The sequence below is a fragment of the Mercenaria mercenaria genome, chromosome 5 (assembly GCF_021730395.1).
Source record: "Mercenaria mercenaria strain notata chromosome 5, MADL_Memer_1, whole genome shotgun sequence".
NCBI lineage: Eukaryota > Metazoa > Mollusca > Bivalvia > Venerida > Veneridae > Mercenaria > Mercenaria mercenaria.
The window spans coordinates 89,161,917-89,189,201 of NC_069365.1; the positions used below are offsets into that span (position 1 = coordinate 89,161,917).

At 33.9% G+C, this 27,285-nt stretch overlaps 1 protein-coding gene across 2 annotated transcripts in view; it reads left to right on the plus strand.

Moving 5' to 3' along the window:
* The window catches only part of LOC123557884 (protocadherin beta-15-like), a 119,241-nt gene that overhangs the window by 17,379 nt on the left and 74,577 nt on the right, over positions 1-27,285 (plus strand). Inside the window, exon 1 of one of the 2 annotated variants that reach the window (XM_053544254.1) lies at positions 25,791-25,976. The exons of the other annotated variant lie outside the window; for it this stretch is intronic. The gene's annotated coding sequence lies outside the window, so the exon portion shown is untranslated. Of the gene's footprint in view, positions 1-25,790; positions 25,977-27,285 lie in introns of those variants that run through there. 2 annotated transcript variants of the gene reach the window in all.

The following is a 27,285-nucleotide window of genomic DNA, read 5'->3' on the forward strand; positions in this document are numbered from 1 at the left end:
TCTGTAACTTTGTTTATATAATGCTATATATTGTTGCTTATGTTGTTTCAGCAGTAAAATAAATATTACATTGATTGCCATTATCAATTGAGAAAAAACACTTAGTAGATCTTCTTGTAGAAGAAAATGTATTATGGTAATTATGATAATTCTGTAGTGAAAACTCCTTAATTTGGTTTTATTGACAAACAATACCTGCCAATATCAATATAATGAAAAAAGTCATATCAGTAAAAATTAACTTACTTTTATATTTATATACAATACTTCCAAAAAACAGTAAATGATTTAGCAATACTATTGTGTTTCATTTATTATTCTTTAGGTATCTTTTTGTCACTATGAATCAGTTCTAAAAGTGTCAGTTGTTTAGTTGCAGTTGTAGGATGAAAACTTCTTGCATTTTCAGTATTTTGATAGATTTTGTATAATGACTGAGCAATTCCTTCCTTCCCACCCCTCTGCCAGCTTCTGTAGATAAAGAATGTTTTATTTCAGAAATACATGCTTTTGAAGAAAAATTATTTCTAGTTACTTGATTTTGGTTTGTGAAATAATGCAGTAGCAAAGTATAGCAATGTTATAGAGGCCCATACAGAAGATTGCTTCGCAAGTATGCTGCCTTGTAAAATAAAGTCTTTATTATTGTTATTATTATTATTATGTCTCCCCCAGGAGACATATTGTTTTTGCCCTGTCCGTCCGTCCGTCCGTCCTTCCGTCCGTCCGTACGTCACACTTCATTTCGGAGCAATAACTGGAGAACCATTTGACCTAGAACCTTCAAACTTCATAGGGTTGTAGGGCTGCTGGAGTAGACAACCCCTATTGTTTTTGGGGTCACTCCGTCAAAGGTCAAGGTCACAGGGGCCTGAACATTGAAAACCATTTCCGATCAATAACTAGAGAACCACTTGACCCAGAATGTTGAAACTTCATAGGATGATTGATCATGAAGAGTAGATGACCCCTATTGATGTTGGGGTCACTCCATCAAAGGTCAAGGTCACAGGGGCCTGAACCATTTCCGATCAATAACTAGGGAACCACTTGACCCTGAATGTTGAATCTTCATAGGATGATTGGTCATGAAGAGTAGATGACCCCTATTGATTTTGGGGTCACTCCGTTAAAGGTCAAGGTCATAGGGGCCTGAACATTAAAACCATTTCCGATCAATAACTAGAGAACCACTTGACCCAGAATGTTGAAACTTCATAGGATGATTGTACATGCAAAGTAGATGACCCCTATCGATTTTGGGGTCACTCCATTAAAGGTCAAGGTCACAGGGGCCTGAACATTGAAAACCATTTCCGATCAATAACTAGAGAACCACTTGACCCTGAATGTTGAATCTTCAGAGGATGATTGGTCATGAAGAGTAGATGACCCCTATTGATTTTTGGGTCACTCCGTCAAAGGTCAAGGTCATAGGGGCCTGAACATTGAAAACCATTTCCGATCAATAACTAGAGAACCACTTGACCCAGAATGTTGAAACTTCATAGGATGATTTTACATGCAAAGTAGATGACCCCTATCGATTTTGGGGTCACTCCATTAAAGGTCAAGGTCATAGGGGCCTGAACATTGAAAACCATTTCCGATCAATAACTAGAGAACCACTTGACCCAGAATGTTGAAACATCATAGGATGATTTTACATGCAAAGTAGATGACCCCTATCGATTTTGGGGTCACTCCATTAAAGGTCAAGGTCAGAGGGGCCTGAACATGGAAAACCATTTCCGGTCAATAACTTGAGAACCACTTGACCCAGAATGTTGAAACTTAATAGGATGATTTGTCATGCAGAGTAGATGACCCCTAACGATTTTGGGGTCACTCTGTGAAAGGTCAAGGTCACAGGGGCCCGAACATTGAAAACCATTTCCGGTCAGTAACTTGAGAACCACTTGACCAAGAATGATGAAACTTCATAGGATGATTGGTCATACAGAGCAGATGACCCCTAACGATTTTATGGTCACTCTGTTAAAGGTCAAGGCCACAGGGGCCTGAACATGGAAAACCATTTCCAATCAATAACTTGAGAACCTCTCGACTCAGAATGTTGAAACTTCATAGGATGATTGTTCATGCAGATTAAATGACCCCTATTGTTTTTGGGGTCACTCCGTTAAAAGTCAAGGTCACAGGGGCCTGAACATTGATAATCAGTTCCAATCAATAACTTAAGAACCACTTGACCCAGAATGTTGAAACTTCATAGGATGATTGAACATGCAGAGTAGATGACCCTATTGATTTTGGGGTCAGTCTGTTAAAGGTCAAGGTCACAGTGGCCTGTTCATTTAAAATCATTTTTTGGAAATAACTTGAGAACCACTTGACCTACAATGTTGAAACTTAATAGGATGATTGGACATGCAGAGTAGATGACCCCTATTTATTTTGAGGTCACTTGATCAAAGGTCAAGGTCACAGGAGCCTGAACAGTGACTTGAGAACCACTAGGCCAAGTTTGTTGAAATTTAGTGGGATGACTGGACATGCCAAGTAGATGATCCCTATTGCAGCCAACCATCAGTGTCTCTTTGACTTTCGCTCCTGACCCCTACTGACTTCTTGCCTATAGGACTTTGCATTGGGGGAGACATGCGCTTTTTTACAATAGCATTTTCTAGTTATTATTATTATTATTATTATTATTACTATGTTCCTGTCAGTTACTGGCTTTTACAGTTGAACTTCATTCACTCGAATTCTGATAATTTGAACACAACCCTTCGCTCGAACTCCTCATCAGTGCCCGGCAATGATCCCTATATCATTTACAATTTTTCAATGTTTGGAACTACTGATAAGTCCATACCATCGAATTGGAACAAACAAAGTTCGACTGTAATTTATGTCCCTGACCATTATTTACATAATAATCATGTCAACATATTAAACTGAAATAATAAAGCCTTAAGAAGAAGCTCATTTTCATGAGTAATTGTAAAGTGAGTATTTCCAGATTCTTCTCTTGTATGAGATATCTCTAAGGGTGCCATTATTCATATTGCATGTATTATATATCATATCTTCATTTCTTCTCCAACAATCTTGCTTGTGGGAAAAGCTGATATATTAACCCTTAGCTTGCTGCAGGCGAATTTAACAGCCTTTGCAAACAGCTTGGAACCAGATCAGACGCCGATTAAATCGGCGTCTGATCAAGTTCCAAGCTGTTTGCTACTCTGACAATATTTATTCCATTTTTGGAGCAAATTGAATGAACTTTACAATTTTAGCAGACGACATTTCCAGCAGACGACAATTTATCTAGCATGCTAAAGGTTAAACAAATAAGGGAATTTTTTAGAGGTGCTCTGTGGAGTTTATCTTTCCCAGTATGCATAATATACACATTGCATGTATTAGGTATCTGTGATACTGATAACCATTGGGTTTTATCAGTTAAATATGTGCCACAGCCCACCCACTTAGCTCAGCAGGGAGAGCACAAATCATAGGAAGGATTGGGGGAGGGGTAATAGTACTCACCACAATTATTGGTACGAGATGCTGCATGCCTCCTTTAAACTGACACATCTTAATTATTGTCAAGGCATGTCATATCTCCTAAATCATTTGCAAAGCGTTTCTTCCTTCCTTTATTATTGGCAACGTATGCAATATCTTCTAAATCATTGACTAGACATGCTTTGTGTCTTAAATCATTGCCAAGGCATACCTTGCTTCCTTATTAATTAGCAAGTAATGTCATGTCCTGTCTCCTTCATTATTGGCAAGGCATGTCAACTGCCTTATAATTAATTGGCAAGTCGTGTCATGTCCTGTCTCCTTCATTATTGCCAAGGCATGTCAATTGCCTTATAATTAATTGCAAGTCATGTCATGTCCTGTCTCCTTCATTATTGGCAAGGCATGTCAACTGCCTTATAATTAATTGCAAGTCATGTCATGTCATGTCTCCTTCATTATTGCCAAGGCATGTCAATTGCCTTATAATTAATTGGCAAGTCATGTCATGTCCTGTCTCCTTCATTATTGGCAAGGCATGTCAACTGCCTTATAATTAATTGCAAGTCATGTTATGTCCTGTCTCCTTCATTATTGCCAAGGCATGTGAATTGCCTTACAATTAATTGGCAAGTCATGTCATGTCCTGTCACCTCCATTATTGCTAAGGCATACCTTCCTAATTGGCAAGTCATGCTATGTATCCTTCATTATTGGCAAGACATACCAAGCCTCCTAGTTACTTGGCAAGTAATGCCATGCCCTCTTTATTATTGGCAAGGCATGACAAGCCAGAAAGTTATTCCTTGTTCTCTTAATTATTCACCAAAGTATATCATGCCATATCCTTTACATTACTTCTGATAAGGCTAGCTAGGACCTACTAAAAGTAATTGTACTTCAAGAATAATAATTAATTGCAAGTCATGTCATGTCATGTCTCCTTCATTATTGCCAAGGCATGTGAATTGCCTTATAATTAATTGCAAGTCATGTTATGTCCTGTCTCCTTCATTATTGCCAAGGCATGTAAATTGCCTTATAATTAATTGGCAAGTCATGTCATGTCCTGTCACCTCCATTATTGCTAAGGCATACCTTCCTAATTGGCAAGTCATGCTATGTATCCTTCATTATTGGCAAGACATACCAAGCCTCCTAGTTACTTGGCAAGTAATGCCATGCCCTCTTTATTATTGGCAAGGCATGACAAGCCAGAAAGTTATTCCTTGTTCTCTTAATTATTCACCAAAGTATATCATGCCATATCCTTTACATTACTTCTGATAAGGCTAGCTAGGACCTACTAAAAGTAATTGTACTTCAAGAATAATAATTAATTGGCAAGTCATGGCATGTCCTGTCTCCTCCATTATTGCCAAGGCATACCATGCCTCCTAATTGGCAAGTCATGCTATGTATCCTTCATTATTGGCAAGACATACCAAGCCTCCTAGTTACTTGGCAAGTAATTTTTTTTTTGTCGGGTTTAAGGTCGCACCAACACAATTTTAGGTCATATGGCAACTTTCCAGCTTTGATGGTTGAGGAAGACCCCGGGTGCCCCTCCGTGCAATGCCATGCCCTCTTTATTAATGGCAAGGCATGACAAGTCAGAAAGATATTCCTTGTCCTCTTAATTATTCACCGAAGTATATCATGCCATATCCTTTACATAATTTCTGGTAAGGCTAGCTAGGACCTTCTAAAAGTAATTGTACTTCAAGAATTATACATGAACTATTCATGTAATAGTTCATGAACAATTATTTATCATGAACAGTCTTTAACATAATAGATGTGTCATTATGTCATATAAGTTGTATATATATGTAAACGACAATGATATGCATTTAGTAATTTCAGCAGTAATAATCACATGTTTTAATTTTGTAAAAAGTGCAACACTGTCTTTGATATTTTGAGGAAAAAATATATTCCTTAGTTCTTAAGTGATTTAAATGTTTGTCAGTCAGCAAGTAACTTAGTTAACAAAGAAAAGAAATGTATATAAATATGTTGACCAAATCAAACTAATTCTGACACGCCTTTGCTTTTTTTGATTGAATTTAGATCTTGGCATGTCAACATGATTCCAGACTATTATGTTGAAAAAGTTAAATTACACTAAGTAAATCACTGCTGCATAAATAATCTAAGCTACGCTGACTAAGAAAGATTTTATTTATTTTTTCTTCCTTTGTCAAACTGTTAGAGACATCCCTAAAATTTTCCGTAATTTAAACAATTAACTTTGAGATAGCACTGAAATTTTCTCTTTTTATTTTGTGAATTATTATAATCAACTACATCATTAGTCAAACTGCCAAAAAGGTATAAAGCATTTGAGCCGCGCCATGAGAAAACCAACATAGTGGGTTTGCGACCAGCATGGATCCAGACCAGCCTGCGCATCCGCGCAGTCTGGTCAGGCTCCATGCTGTTCGCTAACAGTTTCTCCAATTCCAATAGGCTTTAAAAGCGAACAGCATGGAGCCTGACCAGACTATGTTGGTTTTCTCATGGCGCGGCTCATTTAGAATATGTCTTGGAGTGAAGCGTTTGCATGTTTGTCTCTATTGCTGGAAGCAGTTCAAATAAAATATAATAATATCGTCCAAAAATATAATGGTACGTCATTAATTGAGTTGATATGGTAATATTCTATTTTGATAGACCCTCTATTGCCAAATAAATGCAGTTCTTTCTTGGAAAAAGTATGCAAGATTCAAACAAATGATCTTGTAAATGTCAAAACAGAGACAATAGCCTGAAGATTGCTGCGGAATATCTGACTACTTGATGGCATTGTTACATGGCATTAAAACAGTAAAATAAGAATTGCTTTGGCTATGATCATCATGGGAGAGGTGGGGAAAAATGCTTAGCACTTATATCAAGAATCATTCAAGATAATTAGTAGAGAATTGTTCTTGGGAATTTTATGATCTTTATTACAAATCAAGGACTTTGATGTTTTGTTTCAGAGAAGAACAGTTGTTTAGATAAACTTCCGAAGTTAATATTTAATTCTGAGTAATTTTAACAGCCCCATGACTCAAGCAATTTCTTCCCACCAGATTTTTAGGTACAGACGATTGAAATTCAGTCAATGTATGTGTGATTTATTTAAGATAGTTAAATCATGACTGAAGCAACATGTCATAAAAAGTTCCCTATGCTGAAATATACTATCAAATTTACCTCTCCAGAACAACAACCTCTACATAACGGTCAAGAGTTGTATCAACCAAAGGGTGTTGCTCTACAGAGGTTGCACTGTAATATAAATCTTAAAGGTATCCTAAACCCAAATTTTGTGTTTGAAAATATGAACAATACTACAATATAAAATTTATAAGTCAGTTGTTTGCTTATAGTAATATGTAGAACACACTTCTTATATATATAGTAAACGTAGTACAAAATAATGACAATTGTGTACTACAACTAAGAAACTGGAAGTTTTGTTAATTACCGACTGTTACAGCATGACATTTAAATGTGAGTGTAGGTTATTGATATATTTAGTACATCTAATGGGGATTTTCTACAATATAGATAAAACAGTTCAATGAAAGTCTGGGCATTAAGCATCTTTAAGAAGTAACTAATTCTCATGATTAATTTGTTTAGGGTATTGTAATGTGAGTTTTTCCAGATACTTCTCTTGCATGAGATATCTCTAAGGGTGCCATTACTCATATTGTGTGTGTGTTTATCCTATCTTCATTTTGTTCTCATATAATCTTGCTTTTGGAGATAATAGAAACATTTGACAAATTTCTTCCTGTTATCAAGCATCTCAAGGAACTGTTTAAATGTGCAGCCTGAAATTGATCTTCCCAAGCATGCACTATTTGATCCTGTTTGTGGGCATAATGCATGCTTTTGAAATTGGTGGGATTACTTTGTTTTTGTTGTGATGTTAAAAGCATGATTTGTATGTGAAAAAAATGTACAACCTATTGTTGGTACAGGAAGCGGCATCTTCTAAAATTGTTGTCTCAAATTTTTGCAAGGTAAAACCTTAACCATAACCCTATAAATAACTTTTACCCTTCTTACTTTATTGGCAATGCATGTTTATGACCTTCTTAACCCTTAGCCTGCTGCAGGCGAATTTAACAGCCTTTGCAAACAGCTTGGAACCAGATCAGACGCCGATTAAATCGGCGTCTGATCAGGTTCCAAGCTGTTTGCTACTCTGACAATATTTCTTCCAATTTTGGAGCAAATTGAATGAACTTTACAATTTTAGCAGACGACATTTCCAGCAGACGACAATTTATCTAGCATGCTAAAGGTTAAATTATTGGAAAGGTCAATGCTTGCTATGGCACAAGACATTTTTTTTCAAATACTGCACTATTTTCTTCCCAAATAAAAGGTGCAGGCCCTTTCCCCTCCTAGTGAAAAAACAGTGGCCTTTTAGTTTCTTCTGCAAAGCATGGATTTCTAGCAAGGCATCTATGCTTTAAGGCCTTTGGAGATATTAGTACTATGTGCTTTGTCTTCTAAAATTGTTGGCAAGGTGTACTCTGCCTTCTAAAATTATTAGCAAGGTGTAGTCTGCCTTCTAAATTTGTAAGGTGTACTCTGCCTTCTAAAATAATCAGCAAGGTGTATTCTGCCTTCTGCAATTGTCAGTATAAGGTGTACTCTGCCTTCCAAAATAATAAGCAAGGTTTATTCTGCCTTCTAAGATTAATGCTTTTATCTGCTTGTCCTCTACAGTTGTTGGAAAGGTGTCTCTCTCTCTCTTTCCCCTCTCTCCTCTCCTCTCTCTCTCTCTCTCTCTCTCTCTTCTTCTTCCTCTCTCTCTCCTCTTCTCTCTTTTCCTTCTTCCTCCCTCTCTCTTCTCTCTCTCTCTCTCTCTCTCTTCTCTCTTCTTCTTCTCTCTCTTCTCTCTCTCTCTCCTCATCCAACAATTTTCTAAATCAGCTATAGTAGCAGGTATACTGCCTTAAAATCAATATATTCTGCTTCAATGTCAGCAAGTGTACTTTGCCTTCCCAAAAATTTATGCTTTGGCTTGCTTGTCTTCTAAAATTGTTGGAAATGTGTACACTCTTTTTTAAAAAATAATTGGTATAATTGAATCTTAGTAAATGTTCAATTTGACTGCAGATGCAGTCCGTCCCCCATGGCGCAAGCATCTTTCATAAATACAGGAAGCAGTCATAGAGCAGTGTTAACATACGTAAAATATTAGTCGTCTTTTCAATGTAAAATTAATTTGTCCAAACTAAAACCAAAAGGCTTAGCTTGTGAAAAATATGTTATTCTTCTGTCCATTGACTATTATGTAAACTAAAAAAGCTAATTTCTGCATACAGACTATGTCATCTGGATAGATAGATAGATAATGTGAATCAGGATATGGACCGTTTGTACTATGTGATATCAGCCAGATATATCATGCAGATCTATGTAGATCCTGTCATATGCTGTAGATTATGGCCCCATTAACAAGATAAAAAGGTGGAATTGTCATAAAGTAAGGACAGATTTATTCCCTATGTTGTCTACATACATCACACAAGTGCAGTCTCTGAAATTCAAGGAAAGTCTGAGGGAGAATTTGTTGCAGAGAGTTTGGAAGTATTTTATTAACCTTTAGCCTGCTGTTGGCAAGTGGTGCCTATGCAACCATTGCAGACCAAGATCAGCCTGCACACCTGAAATTGATTAAGCCCCAATAAGGAAATATACTTCTGTGAAATATGCCAGTTAGTGTACCTTATTCATTAAAAATACATAATTTGAGTTCCTACAAAAAAAAATGCCATTTTTGCATAATCCATGAAAAATTCATTCTGTTGAAATCAAAAACTTTCACATAACATTGGACAAGCTGCAGGAGGACTCCTTCACACTGGGGCCTCTTGAGTTCATACAATTCATTAGTAAAGTTCCTGTTTTGTTTTTAATGTTGCACTCCTAGATTATGTGTTATGTGCACTTTCTGGTGGTGGAGAAATCAAGTAACCCCCTCAAACATTTTAAAGTTGTCAATAAAGACATATTCATTTGGACATACTGAATTATGAGTTCCCAGAATGTACAAAATGTTCTCTGTAGTTTTTGTTTATAGCAAACATCTGATATTTGGCATGTTTATGTGGTCAGATTTAGGGGTCAAGTAATTTTCCATTATGGACAGACTGACCATGGTCAGAACTTGCTTTGGTATAATTCTGTTCCTGTCATCAGCAGCTTGAGTTATTGGTCCAGGAAATGCATGCAATGTTTGTTCTTTAGTTTGAACTTGTCAAGATGAAGAACTATGTATGAGGTGACCATACTGCAGCTTTTAATTGGAGATGCAGAAAGAAGTTCCCAGACCCAGAAGTCTGTATATCGAGGGCTGAGCGTGAAACTATTGTATCTTGTTCTTTATTTATATACAGTTACAATAGTTTCGCGCTCAGCCCACGATATATAGGGTATTAGTTTGTTTCAGGGTAAGATCAAAATATCTTTCAGATTGTTCATAAATAAATTAGCCACAGTGGAATATGTAAACTCTTGTGTTCACATGAAAGATCAGTGTGAAACAAACAAATTGCCTTTGCATTCTCTGTCTGTTTGAAGGTTTTACAAGTTAGTGTTCACAGATGAAAGATCAGTGTGAAACAAACAAATTGCCTTTGCATTCTCTGTCTGTTTGAAGGTTTTACAAGTTAGTGTTCACTGATGAAAGATCAGTGTGAAACAAACAATTTGCCTTTGCATTCTCTGTCTCTTTGAAGGTTTTACAAGTTAGTGTTCACAGATGAAAGATCGGTGTGAAACAAACAAATTGCCTTTGCATTCTCTGTCTCTTTGAAAGTTTTACAAGTTAGTGTTCACAGATGAAAGATCAGTGTGAAACAAACAAATTGCCTTTGCATTCTCTGTCTCTTTGAAGAGGTTTTACAAGTTAGTGTTCACTGATGAAAGATCAATGTGAAACAAACAAATTGCCTTTGCAGTCTATGTCATTTTGAGGGTTTAAACCAAATTGTATAATACAGACTATCACACCAGATTTTTATAGAACTTATAACTAACAGACTTTCTGTTTCAGTTTTAATATATGTATAATTCTGAAGTCATATGAATATATATAACATGGAAGGGAAAGGGCAATGCCTGTTCACTGGCTAAATGTGCACCCTCTTTTATATAGTATCATTACTGTAATATTATCTGTTAATGAATATAATACAATAATATAATATTATTATTAGTATACAGAAACCATACACATACTGAGCATTTGTATTTTACATTAACAGATGAACATACTGAATCTGGCTTCAAGTGCAATTAAAAAGTTGGTAATTCTAGAAGGATGTATAAAGATAAAAATAAACTTATGGACACATCTGTTACCCTTAAATTCTCCTCCTATCAGCTACTTATCTGGTTAATGGTTTGATACCAGCTGACCCCTAGTGGCCTCATTATGGGCTGAGAATGTTCTCCTGATAAAAGGGGTCTTAATTAATTAAAATACCATCAAATAGGTACAAGGAGAACACTGCTTAATATTGAAGTAGCAAAATCTGTTGAGAGACATTTAAATACTTTGATATTGCTTACTGGATACTCCATTCAAATACTGTTACTATTGTAATTATCTGCTACTAATAATACTATTACTATAATTATCTGCTAAAAAGATCATGGCCACAACAGACTACTCTTATAGGCTGGTGTAATATGGGAATAAGTAAAAAGTGTTTTGCAATAGTTTATAGTACAATTTATAATAATGATGAAATAAATAAAATAAGAAGGGCTTTAACAAGTGAGGAAATGTAATTGGTCATTGCCCAATCTTCCATGTTGTCTTCCCACATCTTGTACTGGGCAAGAAAATAAGTAAAGTACATATTAAGAGTATTTTAATCTTTGAAAATGACTAAATTTTACAGAGAAAAAATAAGCAACATGCTAGTCTCTGAGTATATAAATTTGATCTCAATAATGTAATATAAATGCTGGCTGCAAGAATATAGCAGACCTGTCTCAGAATGCAACCTTACCAATTCTCATCTCTTGCTGAAAAAACAACCAGTCACATGCTGTAGTTTTGAGTCCCTTGCTCCAAATGGTACTGAAACCAGCCTTGTTACAATTACTGCTTGATGCTTTACCATTGCTGCAAATCAGGCTGAATGCTTTAAAGGCAAATAACCACAGCTGCTAATGATGCTTGATATTTCAAAGGGAAATATCTAATGATGCTAATATGATGGGAAAATGATCCTTGCAGGACTGCAAATGGTGATCAATGCTTTAAAGGGAAGCAACCATTTGTGTTTGATGACTTAAAGGGAAATAACACTTACTGCAAATGGTGTTTGATGCTGTAAAGGGAAACAACTTGGCTTCTTCAAATGGTGCAAAATGCTTTCAAGGACTGTAAATGGTGTGCAGTGCTTTAAAGGGAACAACCAATGAATTGCTATAGAATTTATTTCACTACTTATTCATGAAAGAACATTTATTTACCTCAAAATTACAAAACTCAAACACAAAAAATGACCCAGATGAAACTATTGCTTGAACAGTGTCAAATTTAAGCAGTTAAATGATACTTCTCTGGAATCTGGTCCTGTCTGGAAACTCACTGTTCTCAACAAATGTATTACTGTGGAAAAATAATCAGTGCCAATACTTCCAAAAGGTGGAGATTACAGTCCTAAGACGGGGTTTTGACTAATGAAAGTATAATTGTAGACAATTATACAACTTACATAGATGATAATTCAGATCCAAATTTGATACTGCAGTGTAAATGTCTCTCAAAATTTGCTCAAATTTGCAATTAACATGATTACAGTCTTGTGCAATCTCCTTAAAAAGTCTCTTCTGAAGACAGCCTACTCGTTTCTATTTATAGAAAAATTGAGAACTTCAGCTCTTTTATAAGTGGAGTAATTTTAGATAATGCATAAGTCTACCTGAACCTGAAAGTTAATAACCCTATATTTCTCCTTTTAAAGTATCACAGTTTATAAAATATTTTTAAAATGATCATATTAAATTGTTAGTCCAAAAAGTTTAGAACTCTTTTCCTTACAAAAATTGTGCTTTAAGGATAGGTGATTACAAGACTTTTCAATTCAAGCTTAAATGAAACTAGGATAAATAGGGGCTGACTGTGATGAAATAATGCAGAGAGGGGTGTCTAGGGTTTCTCCATCATCAAAGGATCTTGTAAATAGCAAATGAAGTACCTATAAATACTTACCTTTATGATAATCTTAGTACATTGGAACCCCTACAAACTAGAAACCCTGAAAATCAAACTGAACAATTTTTCTCAACTGGAATTTCACTAAATTTACTCTTTATAAAATTAAAAAGTCAAAATAAATGGTATTATTATAAATGGATGCAAAGGTCCAAGACTGCAGTGTCCACAAAAACAAAACCATAGCTCAATATGACTGACATTTACACTAGAGTACATGGACAAAATTACATAGCGAAAACAAAGACAAAACAAATAAAGTTCAAGCCAAATCAAAAGAAATCCAAAGATAATGTAACAGATTCATCTAACAGTGTACTTTCAGGACTTAATTTCACAAGTTACTGAGTTGTAGAAGGATTGATGTATAAGAATGATGAAATGTCACTATGTCTGGAACTGCAGACATTCACAGTCAGGGTAATGACTTTTTCTAGAAACAAAAATTGTTTTGCTTTTATTTGATAATGCCATTTTTCAATAACAGTTTTGTTAATTTTATGTATGTAAAAAATTATTCATTAATTTTATATCTTTTTTGTATGGTTTTAAATAACATCAACACAATGTTAACTTTCCAGCTTTAAATGGTAGTGGAAGACTGCAGGTGAGCCTTCAAACATCATTTCAGGCACAGACTGACAACTTGGTAGAACCTCCAACCTTCAGTTAGGTAGCTGGATTGCTTCCATATATGAAAGAGTTCTAGTTCTGACACACAGTAGTGAAGGGCAAATGATTTGAAGTCACACAGAAGCAAGTGATTTGAATTTGGCAACTTTTTCTGCTTAGCTAATTATATTAAGTTGTTAAAAACAGTATTTGATACAATTTTACGTACCCAACATAATCACTTATAAGATGCATTTTTAGGAGTCAAATTTCCAGTCCAAAGAGTGGGAAGCATCTTTTTATTTTAGGATAAATGAAAAACACCTTAACAGTCTAAAGTACAGATCTAATCTAAATGGCATCCAAAATGGCTGCTAGGATGAAGATAATTGGGCCAAAACTTAATTTTGAATTAACTCCAGGGAATCGGAAGTTACACTAACGTGCATGGAAAATGGAGATCTTCTAATCATTCAGTTTTACAGTAGATTTTCTGCTGTAATTAGAACAAATTTTGATCAATTATATATCACAAATTGAAATAAATGACAGTAATATGAAAGACAATCTGGTATCAGACAAGAAAATTGTTCTCATTAGTTGCCTTAAATTAATTTTTGAAATTCATTTTCTCCTAGATTAAGAAGTAAATTTTTGAAAATTTGATTTTAATAGGGCATTAAAATTTAACAAGATGTTGTTTATTCTAATTATTCCATTCTGTTTAAAGTTGCCTCCAATTTTCAAAAGCTCTTAGACTGAGGAGTCTATTCAACGATGTTTTAAATCCCTCTAAAATATAATGTTGGTGTCTGAGCTAAGTCGGTAATGTAGAGGCCTTATTATACGTACAGGCTGAAATTTTCATTCCAACTGTAGGCAAGTAACTTTAAAAAAATGTTTTAATATGCTGTTTTATGCAAGGAAAAAAGTCCTTTAACAAAAACAGCAGACTACATTTTTTTTTCATATTATACAAAAAAGTGCTAGTTATATAATATATTTGTCAACATGAAAATATCTCCAAATAAGAACATCTATTTTCCAAGTGAATGAACATGCATTACATGTATATTTTGTGACATGCGAGAGATCAGTTTTCTGCAGCCAAATCTTTTGATGTACAATCTTGATGCCTCTTCATTAATTTACCCCAATTACAAAGTCACTATTCCTATTAATTATTCCATGATTATTTATAACTTCATTAGGGCCGGTATGTCCAGTCACTAAAGGCACTGGTCATTGGCATCTGCGACTAGAGGCCATGGTCAGTTTAATTCATCTGCAGACACACCTACACGGGGACCAACATCTGCCCTCTGTCCTCGGGGAGGTGGAAATACTGCCAAAAACTGACCAAAAATTGATCAGTTATTGGAACACAGAGCATTAAGAGAAATCAAAGAGGAGGAAGGTGTTAAAGACGAGCCAGGAGATGATGGAAACGCACTTAGTGATATGTCTCTAAAGTGGTTACTCCAGGCAGAAGTCCAATCTTCTCCGAGCTCAGTAATACTGTGATAATTGACAGAAAGTGTCTATTAATGAATTAGGAACATATTGTAGGGAAAATGATCAGAACTGGCCTGATACTCGGCTCCAACAGTACATTAGAAGCTCTAGAAGTATAAAAAATACATGGAATTTGTACTTTAAACATTGGCGTGCAAGTTACTGTCTTGTCTTTGTAGCACAAATGGCAAAATGAAGTGCCTAATAGAAAAAAAATATTATGAATAAAATCTTAACCCCTACTGCATTTGATCATGTATCAGAAATAAACTGAATAATTTTTATTGTTACTCCTGATTTTGATCTTGTCTCCAAGTTTATTTTTCTTTTATATTCTCAATTTCCCAAAGTTCAGTATATAATAAGTTTATATCATTTCTTTTAGTTATTGATACTGTTCTTATTTCGAGAAATTGATATCACTTTGGTCTCTTGGCACTTTTCTATTTCACATTTTGACATTTAATTGATGAAGTTATACGTATTACAACACAGGGGAAAAGTATAGAAATAATGAACATTTTGAGAAACATATATTTGAATGCAAACACTTTAAGGCAGTACAAAAATTATGACTTACAGTTAAACCTGTGCAAATGGTGCTACTATGAAATGAGCCGCGCCATGAGAAAACCAACATAGTGGGTTTGCGACCAGCTTGGATCCAGACCAGCCTGCGCATCCGCGCAGTCTGGTCAGGATCCATGCCGTTCGCTTTCAAAATCTATTGCCATTAGAGAAACTGTTAGCGAACAGCATGGATCCATCCGCGCAGTCTGGTCTGGATCCATGCTGGTCGCAAAGCCACTATGTTGATTTTCTTATGGTGTGGCTGAAATGTGTTTGAAGTTCATTATTTTCCCTTTCCATTTCTCCATGGATAGTGAATTTACCTGTGTTGGAAGACCACTTGTCAACAAAGACCACTTTTTATTTCCCAAGCAGGGTCTTAACAGAAAGGTTTTACTGTAACTGAAAACTCAGAATATCAGATAAACAGTTGTTGAAATTTAAGAGCAATATAGTTAATATTGCACTGGCCTCTGTATCATATGCCAAAAAAAACATAACTTTTAGGTGTCAGGAAATAAATGCTATATTTCTTAAGAAAGCTTTGAAACATAATCACTGACAGACTATATGTTATGTTATAATTATAAATATCTATATTTAATGGACGTTAAATATGTATTCCATCATGGTGTATTAGTCAAGACAGTAGTAAAGTTTTTATTGCCATCACGGCCTGGTTCAATTCCCGATTCAGGCATCGTTTTGTTCTTGATTTGTCATTTTTATGATAGCTTAGAAACAAAAACTCATATTCTAATGTTCATAATGTGACCAAACTTCAGTTTTTAGAAAAATCATTTTTAGCCAAAATCTTGAGGTCATTGCCTTTCAATCAAATTGATAAATTGATTTTGCTTTTAAATGATTTTAGTTAAACAATGTAAATAACTTTTAATGTATAGATTCTGTGACTGCTGTTGAAATAAGGTGATATCATAATTGTACCATTATCCAACATACGTATACAAATGTATTCTAACTTGGTTATTATTAGTGAATGCGAATATTTTCCGCAGTAATGTAAAAGTCAGATTACATAACAAGGACAGAGCGCCCCTGTGAAAAAGGTTCATGAACTTCATGAATTTGTGAATTATCAAAAAAGTTCATTAACTACAAGGAAAAGTTCACTAACTTAAATTCATGAAGTCTAAGTTCAATAATATTACTTTCATTTCATGAACTTGTAAATGTAGTTCATGAACATTTCAGAAAATCCATTAAATAATTTAAAGGTGCAAAATAAAGACAAATGAGTAGACATAAATCTTAAAAAAAGACTACACATTTTGTAATATAGTACTAAACATTATGATAGCCGTGTAATATTCCCTTGAAATCAACACAAAAACAGAGAAACAAATGATTGTTTCTGTATTTTCTTAGACTGACATGGGGGGTCATTTTGTCCTACTTTCATGTTTATCGTTTTTTCGTAATAGGTCGGAAATTCTTCGGGATCACATGATTTTAAAATTGTTTCAAACGAATATCCGTTTAAAGACACGCGACAAAATAACTGTATTTCCATGATGGTAATTATACACAACTTGCACGAAAAATATGAAATGTACAAAATTTATGTTTAAAATTGACAGTGACATATATTAGGCCAAGACAATGTGTTTGTCTAAAATCTTATTAAATTATAATGTAGCCATATGTACATAAATCAGTGTATTTAGGTAAATTTCAATCACATTTTGTTTCGGTAGTGTAAGACAGTTATTTATTTATATTCTTAAAACTATACTGAAAAGAGATTAACTGAAAAAGTTTGCAGACGAAGTTGTAAAAACACTTTTATTCGGAAAGGGCCTGAATTGTCCACCCGCAAACTTGTAGTATAGCTGTTTATTACCTGTATTATAAGAATGATTTTCACGAAGGTTTTGTGAGTTACAAAATTGTTGAATTCCATGTGCTAAGTTGGTAAAAATCACGTTATCGTTTGGGCATAATTTTGCATCTATTTATAAATTATAGCCTTGTTTCGGAGGATTCTTCCGAAAAAATCCGAAGATGCTCGACGGGTTCGTAAGCAGTCAGAAAACATACTTTCGGTTTGACATAGGCAACATTTTTTGTTTATTTGTTAGTTATTCTTGAACATATTCATGACTATTTGGTCAGATCCGATACAGCCTCTGCGAAAATCTGTTCTAGAAATCAGTACAGTTCTAGAACTGTTTCCGAACGTAACAGAACAGTACTAGAAGTGTTCCATAACTCAGTTCTAGAACAATTACTATAGAACTGTTCTGGAACATTTTATTGTACAAATCAAGAACATTTGCAGAACAATATTTGGTTCTAAAAGTGTTCTTAAAATGTCCAAAATAAATTCATGACCTATTCTGTGATTTACAAGTTCTACAAATGTTCCAGAACTTATTTGTAGAACATTTTTAGAACATTTCAAGGAAATATCAATTTCTTCAAATGTTCTGCAAATGTTCCGAAACAGAATTCTAGAAGATTTTGTCAAATCAAGTTCTGCATATGTTCTAGAAACGATCTGCAACAGAATTCCAGTACACTTTTAGAACAGTTAAGGGATTTGTGTTCTTCAAATGTTCTATACAATAATTGTTACACAAAAATTAAAAAAAACCTGTATAACTTTAACTTCTGAACTGTTCATTCATTAAACATAAAACTTAGGTTTATTACCTTTTACAATAAATGAATAACTTCATGAACTTTTCATTAATGTTCATGAACATTAAATTCATTATGTCACATGATCAGTTTCCATTATTTTGTTGCATGCTGGGAAATTTTTTGCACATGTGATTCAGCAACTTTTGAGAAGTTTGTGCAGCAAATAAGAAGGAAATAACTATCATACTACAGTTAGGAATTGTTTAAAAGGAACATGAGCATACTGAAAATCAAATATGTAACTATGTAGGCATAGGAAATAGAGATCAATATAATTACACCTTTACTAATCCTACCAGGTGTTCTGTATTACAAAAGTGGATCTATTGTGACATTTTGATACAAACAAAACTGTATTATCTGCACTATTATTTACCTACTGGTACTTCGTTTTATTATTGGCTTGTTAAAAGTTAATTTTTTACCATATGTAAGTTGACAGAATCATAGGAACCATGTCTTGAGGGGTAAATCAAACACAAATGAATAAATCCTTAATGATTTTGTTGTGCAAAAAGTATGGATTGTGTCTTAAACAGTTTTCATTTTCCACTCAATTGTGTAATTGCAAGGGAAGTAAACTAATAGATCTCTACTTATAAGTACTAGCCAAGGCAAGAGTTGTCATTCTTTGTGGATCACAACTTTAAATTAAAAATTAAAACTTCTGTTATTGATATTAACAAAACTATCATAAACTTCACATTTGTGAAATCATTTTTGGTTATTTCAAGGACTTAGAAATTAATTTCTAGACTTTATTTAATGTAATTCTATCATTGAAAATTTTAGGGCCTATCTCTAAACTATGGTGTTGTCATAAATCATTCACTTTAAAAAAATAAAGTCTTTTTAAAATGTCACAAGTTTTTACGACCCTGAAGCAAATTAGTACATGCATCTGAATTTCAATCTTGAGATTTAAAAGTAAATTATGCATTGTTTAACTTACTGTTTTGTATTTTATACAGCAATTGTTTACTTCTTATTATGCTCGCAATCCCACCTCTAGTTTACTGTTTTACTCAACATGTCAATGAGGGAAGATCTGTCCCATTTAACGTTGTAGAACTGTTCTAGAACAATTGGTCAGAACAGTTCTAGAACATCTGTCCCTGAAATGTTATAGAACTGTTCTAGAACAACTGATAAAAAAAAAGTAACAGAACAGTTCTAGAACATTACAGGGACAGATTTGTCCCATTTAACGTTGTAGAACTGTTCTAGAACAATTGGTCAGAACAGTTCTAGAACATCTGTCCCTGAAATATTATAGAACTGTTCTAGAACAACTGATAAAAAAGGGTAACAGAACAGTTCTAGAACATTTCAGGGACAGATTTGTCTCATTTAACATAATAGAACTGTTCTTTAAATGTTCTAGAACTAATGAGCGCTGTTCTAGTACTGTTCTAGAGCACTTATTCTAGAACAATGTTAGTATAGTTCTAGAACTGTTCAAGATTATTTCGCAGGGGAGTGGGCCATATTTTCAGTAAATAGGAAGTCTCAGCTACAAACTCTGGTTTTCATATAATACTCGTTCGGGTTTTAGTAATGGACCTTTAAGAAATTCATGAACTTGAAAATGAAATTCAGATAATGATTGAAATTGTGATTCAGGAACAACAGGGTTATAACCCTGTAAAAAATGTTCTGGAACTAGTATTAAGTTCTTGAACATTCAAGAACTTCTGAAGAACTTTAAGAACAGTTCTTGAACAAGCATAACAGTTCTTAGGCTGTGATTCTAGAACAATGGTAGTTTTTGAACATTGGTTCAAAAACTGCAGAAGTTCAAGAACTTATAGAACTTCACCAGTTCCTGAACAGTAACTGTTGGTCTAGACTAAGACTAAGAACCAGAATTGTTCATGAACACAGGTTCATTAAAAGTACTAAAATTCAAAACCTTTTTCTAGTTCAGTGTAACCAGTTCTTGAACCCAATTGTGAGTTTCTGAACTATTCATTCATTAAACATAAAACTTAGGTTTATTACCTTTTACAATAAATGAATAAGTTCATGAACTTTTCACGAATGTTCATGAACATTAAATTCATAATGTCACATGATCATTTTCCATTATTTTATTGCATGCTGGGAAATTTTTTGCACGTGATTCAGCAATTTTTGAGAAGTTTTAGTAGCAAATAAGAAGGAAATAATTATCTTACTACAGTTAGGAATGGTTTAAAAGGAACAATGAGTGTACTGAAAATCAAATAAGTAATTATGGTGTTGTCATAAATTGTTCATTTTAAAAAAATAAAATCCTTTTAAAATGTCACAAGTTTTCATGACCCTGAAACAAAGCTAGTATCTGAATTTCAATCTTGAGATTAAAGTAAATTATACATTGTTTAACTTAATGTTTTGTATTTTATGCAGCAATTGTTTACTTCTTATCATGCTCCCAATCTATGGCGTACCATTTGGGTCGAAAGTTTCCAGGCACCACAGGTAGTAATAAAATTATACCTGCAGGTATAAATTTACAACCGCGGGTATAAATTGGAAATGTACCCGCGGGTATAAAAATTGTACCCGCAGGTACAATTTTATACCTGCAGGTATAATTTTATACCCACAGGTATAAAAGTTGTACCCGCGGGTATAAGATTGTACCCGCAGGTATAAAATTATACCCACAGGTACAAAATTATACCCGCAGGTATAAAAATTATACCTATGGGTAAAAAAATTATACCTGCGGGTATAATTTTATACCAGTAGGTATAATTTTATACCCACAGGTATACTTTTATACCCGCGGGTACAGTTTTATACCTGCGGGTATAATTTTTATACCCGCAGGTATAATTTTGTACCTGCGGGTACAATTTTATACCTGCGGGTACAAAATTATACCCCATACCCGTGGGTATAATTTTGTACCTGCGGATACAATTTTATACCAGCGGGTACAAAATTATACCCGCGGGTACATTTCCAATTTATACCCGCAGATATAATTTTATTACTACCTGTGGTATCTGGAATCTTTCGACCCAAATGGTACGCCATACCCAATCCCACTCTAGTTTACTGTTTTACTCAACATGTCATTTGTTGAGGGTGGAAAATGTCATTGTCACAGTGACTCAGCAGAGACAAAAAAACAGTCTCTGGCAAAGCTGACTGAAAAACACTGACCTACAGGATTTATTTTCAATTCATGAACAAGTTAATGAATATTGAGTTCATGAAAATCAAAATTTATGTTTCATGAATTTCAATATTCCTGAGAATCAAAATTTATGTTTCATGAATTTCAATATTCATGAACTTGTTCATGTATTATTTTTAAGTTAATGAATATCGAAATTCATGAAACATAAATTTTGATTCTCATGAATATTTATTCATGAACTATTTCATGAATTTGTTCATGAACCTTTTTCACAGGGGCGGGAAACTATTGTTAACTGTAAATAAATAAAGAACACGATACAATAGTTTTGCATTCAGCCCTCAATAAGTAAAATTTAAGGATAATCTGTTATGTTTTATCTGTCTTCTGTCTGGTATTATAACATCTATTACATGTCTAAAGATAAAAGTTTCCAAATAGTGATCAATAGATCTTTAGATTCTCAAACACGTCATTATGAGAGATCGAGTTAACAAATTACTCTTTCATCGGAGCTTATTACCACTCATCATTCCTGTAATCATAAAGCATCTCAGACCTCAACGATGTTCTCAGATATGCAAATGTCCCGTTTTCCTAAAAATGACGAAAAATTGGGTGAAATCGTATTATGAATTCTGGGAATGAATCTTTCTTGGAAGTTGCACGCCTATGACTCTGCTTGTCATTTTTGTAATATTAATTTGCTGTGTTAATTCAATGTCGCAGAAGTTGACCGAGGGTGCATAGATCCCTAATTGAAGAAAATGTGACTCACATAGAAGATTCCGTGTGAAAAGGTCATATAGAGAACGGTTTATTTCGCAGAAAATACAATTAATTTTGTATTGACTTAATCTCTGATACATGTTTTAATCTTGCAAGAACATGCAGGAATATAATGCAGTCCATGTAATCTATTGACAAAATCTAATCTCCTGCTAAAAAGATGAACCCTTGATGAGACCCTACTCAATTTTCGGAGAGGAGAATTTTACCCTATTGAGGGGAGATTTTTACCCCATTGACGCAAACTTCTCAGAAAGGAAAATGGAATAAGTGTGGTACTAAACAGTTCACTTGTTAATTTGTTTGATTTCTTTGTCTGTCTGTCTGGTTAGCTGTCTGGCGCCTGTCTTAAACTTGGTTTCTGTCAATGAAAAGAAAACAACAACATAACATTGCGTTAGTATAGTATAATTAAATTTGTAAGCAGCGATGGTGCATTAGTTTCATATGGATTTAAATGTCATATTTTAATAGTATTTCAGTTATTTAATGGTGGTCAATATTATCTAATCACCAGTTTTTTTCTGGATTCTGTACCGCAGTACTGAATTATTATTCTGACAACTTCTCCACATGAATTAGAGGCAGAGTATTAAACTGATTTCATAAACATAAACTAAAAACATCCTCAGTAATATAACGCAACTTGATCATGTAGTGCTGAGAGAAAATTTAAGGTCACAAAAATCTAGATTATTCATGGCCTTCATTGTTTTATCAACTATTCATGAAACTGGTGTGGAAAATGCATCGTCATGTCACATCAAAGACAAAAAAAAGATACAATTTTATTTCAGAATTCCTTGATGGCTCTGCAGCATTAATAAAATCATCACTGTGGACCTCTGGTTTTAAATGTTAAGGGATTTGCTTGATTGCTGTTATGTTCCGATGTCCTCTGGGTTTTATGTTTTGCATTTCAGTTCATTATTGTCATCAGTATTTCTAGCACCACATTCAGTATTGTACGACTATAACAGAAACAACAGAGAACTTTCCTGGTACACTGGTTATAACCACAGGATCTTGAAGCTCAGAGTTTGGGGGACCAGTCTAAAAAAATGCAGCTTTGATTGGTTGGTCATGAACTCAGCCCTGAAATTGACCAATGGCTGCGTGTTAGTGTCATAGACTGATCTGCAATCTCAGGAATCCACTTAAGAAAACATTTTATGTTGTTGTCATATGTATGTCTTCTTTTTGTTCTGGTGCCAAAGTTAACTAGCTGCAAATAGAAAGAATTATATAACACTGCATTGAGAAATATAAAAAACGTGACACATGTTATTTCCACCACCCAGGCTTAGATATCTCATCATCCCCCACCCCCACCTCGATAAAAAAGCAAAAGAAAAATTTTAGTACAGATTGAATTATAGGCCTGTGGGGTTTTTTTGGACAAAAAATCTGAATTTAAAAGAAGAAATAATTTATTACCCCTCAAAGAAATTGGAGATTCAATGATGAAAATTAATGCAATACAAATTATACCGTCTCATGAAATATTGGTTTTGAATATTCGCTTTGAAATTTCAAAACTTGATTATGTGCCACCAAGGCGCTTCCATTCCATTCACTGCGATCCTGTTTTTTTTTTCGTTCTCTCATATTTTTTCTCCCATAATAGCATGAATTTATGGATGATTGTGAAATGACGCTTTCTTAACAAGATAATCACTGCATCTCATCAATACATGGAATACCAAAAATTGTTTATTTCGTGGTATTAGCATGCATGCACTTTACATGTTTCGCGCCGGTAAAATGTGCACTATTTCGGGAATCGTTAAAGCGTCGTCAATTGCATGCTTATACTCATCGTGTACCACATAATGCCAAATTTTGAGCAGTTTTTTATGGAGATTATAGGGAGTGTTGAGATGTTTTCGCAAACAAAGTACCAATCACGGCATTATGGGTAGACGTTAATCTATATGAAGAATCATATTTTGGAGAGAAGTTCAGAAACAATGCAAATGGTACGACCAGTATACTCTTTGTTTTCTCAGTGTCATTGTGAATCCAGACTTAAAATGTTTGTGCAGTCTTACGCAAAACAAGGTGACCTCTGAGGCAGAGTGGTTAAGGTTCAGTTGACTGGTTCCAAAATGCATTTGGGGTGAAGATTTTTTCATAGAAGTCATCCAGCAGGCTTAGAGAATGTCGGTGGTTCTACCCAGGTGACCGTCCATGTCTGAAATACTGCACAGAAGCTGGAAAAGTCACCATAAAACCTAAACTGTTCTGATTTTATTCTAAACCCAATAACAAAAAAAAAAAAAAAATACAAGTACTTTATTTAAAAACATTAGTTCCTAAACTTGTATGACAGCAGATTGGTGAAGGAAGTGGTATCAGTCATAAAAATTAGAGATTCTACAATGAAAAATAATACAATAAAAAGTCCCATGAAATACTGATTTTGAGTTGACAATTTGAATTTTTACAAAAATTTATTATTAATACTGAGGCCACTTTCATTGCATTTGAAACAGTTTTTTCCTCTTCAGCTCCTTCCCTATCCTTTTGCTCCAATTGTTGCATATTATGGAAAAATATGAGATAAACATAATAATAGTGGATCTTCTGGATAAATGAAATTTCAAAAATTATTACTCATTGGTATTAGCTGCTGCATGTTACATGAACATTTTTTAAGGGAAATTTTTATTGACAATATAGCATGCCTAGCTGTTCTCAGTTTGTATCCAATGTGATGCCAAATTCTGAGAATTTTTATTAGGTAGTATTGAGATATTTTCACCTGTATTACTATGTAAAAGGGTTTTTTATGTATACCTCATACACAGTTCCAACTTCAGCCTTATAATATATCTATTAACAAATGTATGTACCATATTTATTACTTTTTGCTGACAATGACAGACAATTTGAAAATTATCAAAATTGTTGCTTTGTCTCACTAGTAATGCTTTTGCAGTAATATTAAAGACTTTTTCTGGGAAAACTTTAACAGACATGAAATTCCTCTCCGATAGCATACAGGCTGGAGAAACTACTGATAGTATGCATTTCTGAGAAACAAAGGCTTGTTGGTTGTCAAGTGTGTTTATTTGGAGAGAATGAGACTGTTGCTATTATAGCAATTTGTGTTTTCATACATTATCTACAAAAACTTACATAATAAATCTTTGTTGTTTTTACTTGTGAAATTCTCCGCTAATGAGGGAATAGGGAGCAAATGACAGAATCTGTCAGCATATTAATTTGCTGTTATTCCTGGAGAAATTTTTTGCCTGTAGGTTTTTTTTTGTTGACGAAAACTCCACGCCTCACGCCACTCTGAAAGGCATATTCTTTTGACGCCTTGATATTTTTTACAAGAATATCTTTTATTACCCATGTCAGTTACTGAACATGAAAACGCAATCATTTGTAACATTTCAACTCTTTAAGGGGGTTCCTGCAAATTACTGGCATCCACTTCAGAATATTTTGCCAACCCCTTTTTGCTGCCAATCATTTTTAATCTACCGAATTCTTTCTTCTTCTTCCATAAACTGAAAACATACGCATGTTCTGAAATACTTAAAAACCTATACTTTTCATGAACTAAATTAATGATATAGTCTCTTAGAGCAGAAAAAAATAGAGGGGAAAAGTTAGAAATGGATGTTGTATCGATATTGTAAATTCCATTCGTAGAGTCGCGTGTGTTTACATTTAATTTGAAAGTTTTTCACATTTTCGAGTGGTAATGAGATTTCTACATGAGCGGTGATGTGTTATCCGAGCCTTGAAATTACAGTTACATCAAAATTGACAATATTTCTTCAAGGTCTTTTTCTGGGTTGGTAGGAAACAGTATTAAAGACATTGTAACCATCCTGAATGTTGAAGAAATAAGTTAATATATACTTCATTTTATGTGTAAAATGAGATTTGCCAGCCAAATTGGGAAAAAAACTGAGGAAGTTTTTTAAGGTAAGATTGATACATTTTTCAGTTTAATTACTTTATTGAAACAATATTCATTATACTCAGACACTATATTGATGCATTTTTCAGTACATTACTGTTGATGCATATTACAATATAATTACTATACAATATATTGATTAAATATGACACTTTGGAATGACTTTATTGATACATATATAACAGTTTAATAATTACAATATTGATGCATTTTTCAGTGTAATTCCTTTATTATGGTACTTCTTTATGACTTTACAAAACTCACTAACCTGCCAATGCAGGTAAAATCCTGAATGAATAAAATGCACTTAATTTGTTTTCATAATCTTATTATACGAATTTTGTAATTCCGCAGACAGTAAATTTTTAAAACAAAATAAAAGGCTCAATGCAAAACTAGTCTATATTTATATAGAAATAGAAGCAGATAGACTAGTTTCGCGTTGAGCCCGCTGGTTTAATAAAAATGTAGATCTGACTCTTCAGCTATTGAAGGTAAGTATTTAGGCAGGATTAAGGCTGTACAGTGCTCAAGTACAACCACAATAACTGACTTTTGAAAGAGTGGGAAATTGTCATCTGCACCAACAAAAGTGTTCAAATTAATTTTCATATATGAACAACCGAAATTCTACAAATCATAGAATAAATAAAATGAAACAATTTCTTTTTTTTTTAAAACAAATATATCATAAATGGCTTTAAAAAGTATTCAAAAAATGGCATCATTTACAGCATCAGCATCATCGTTCCTACACCCCAGGGGAATATTTTTTCCAGCACCAGTGAAAACACCGGAAACTCCTGTCTGGTACGCAAGAAAATTTCCTGAATCACAATATACCTCAATTAATCATAACCTGAGTATAAATTTTCTGATCATATATTTTACTTATCTTTTCCCTTGAAATTACATTCCACTAAACTCTGATTTTCATGACAGTTGTATAATATTTATATCTTATTGTTATTAATACAGATAAAGATAGCGGTGTTATTAATGATGCAATTTTATCGAGGTTAGAACTCAGTAGGATATATCATCAAAACTGGGAAATAAAATTTGTAATCCTTCAGTCCTTTACCCCCAAAATCAATAGCAATAGTTTAGTACCAGTCTGTATTTATATGACAAATCCATCATTTTTATTCCATAGATTGTTTGTTTTCCTGTTTTTGTTCAATGCAATGTCACATTGACACTTCTGTTGGTCTGCCAGCCAAAGCTGCAATGCCTGCAATGCACCACTGGGCATTAACAGGCAATAATATTAAATCATATTTTTTTTATTTCAGTTAGAACACATTAGTCTGG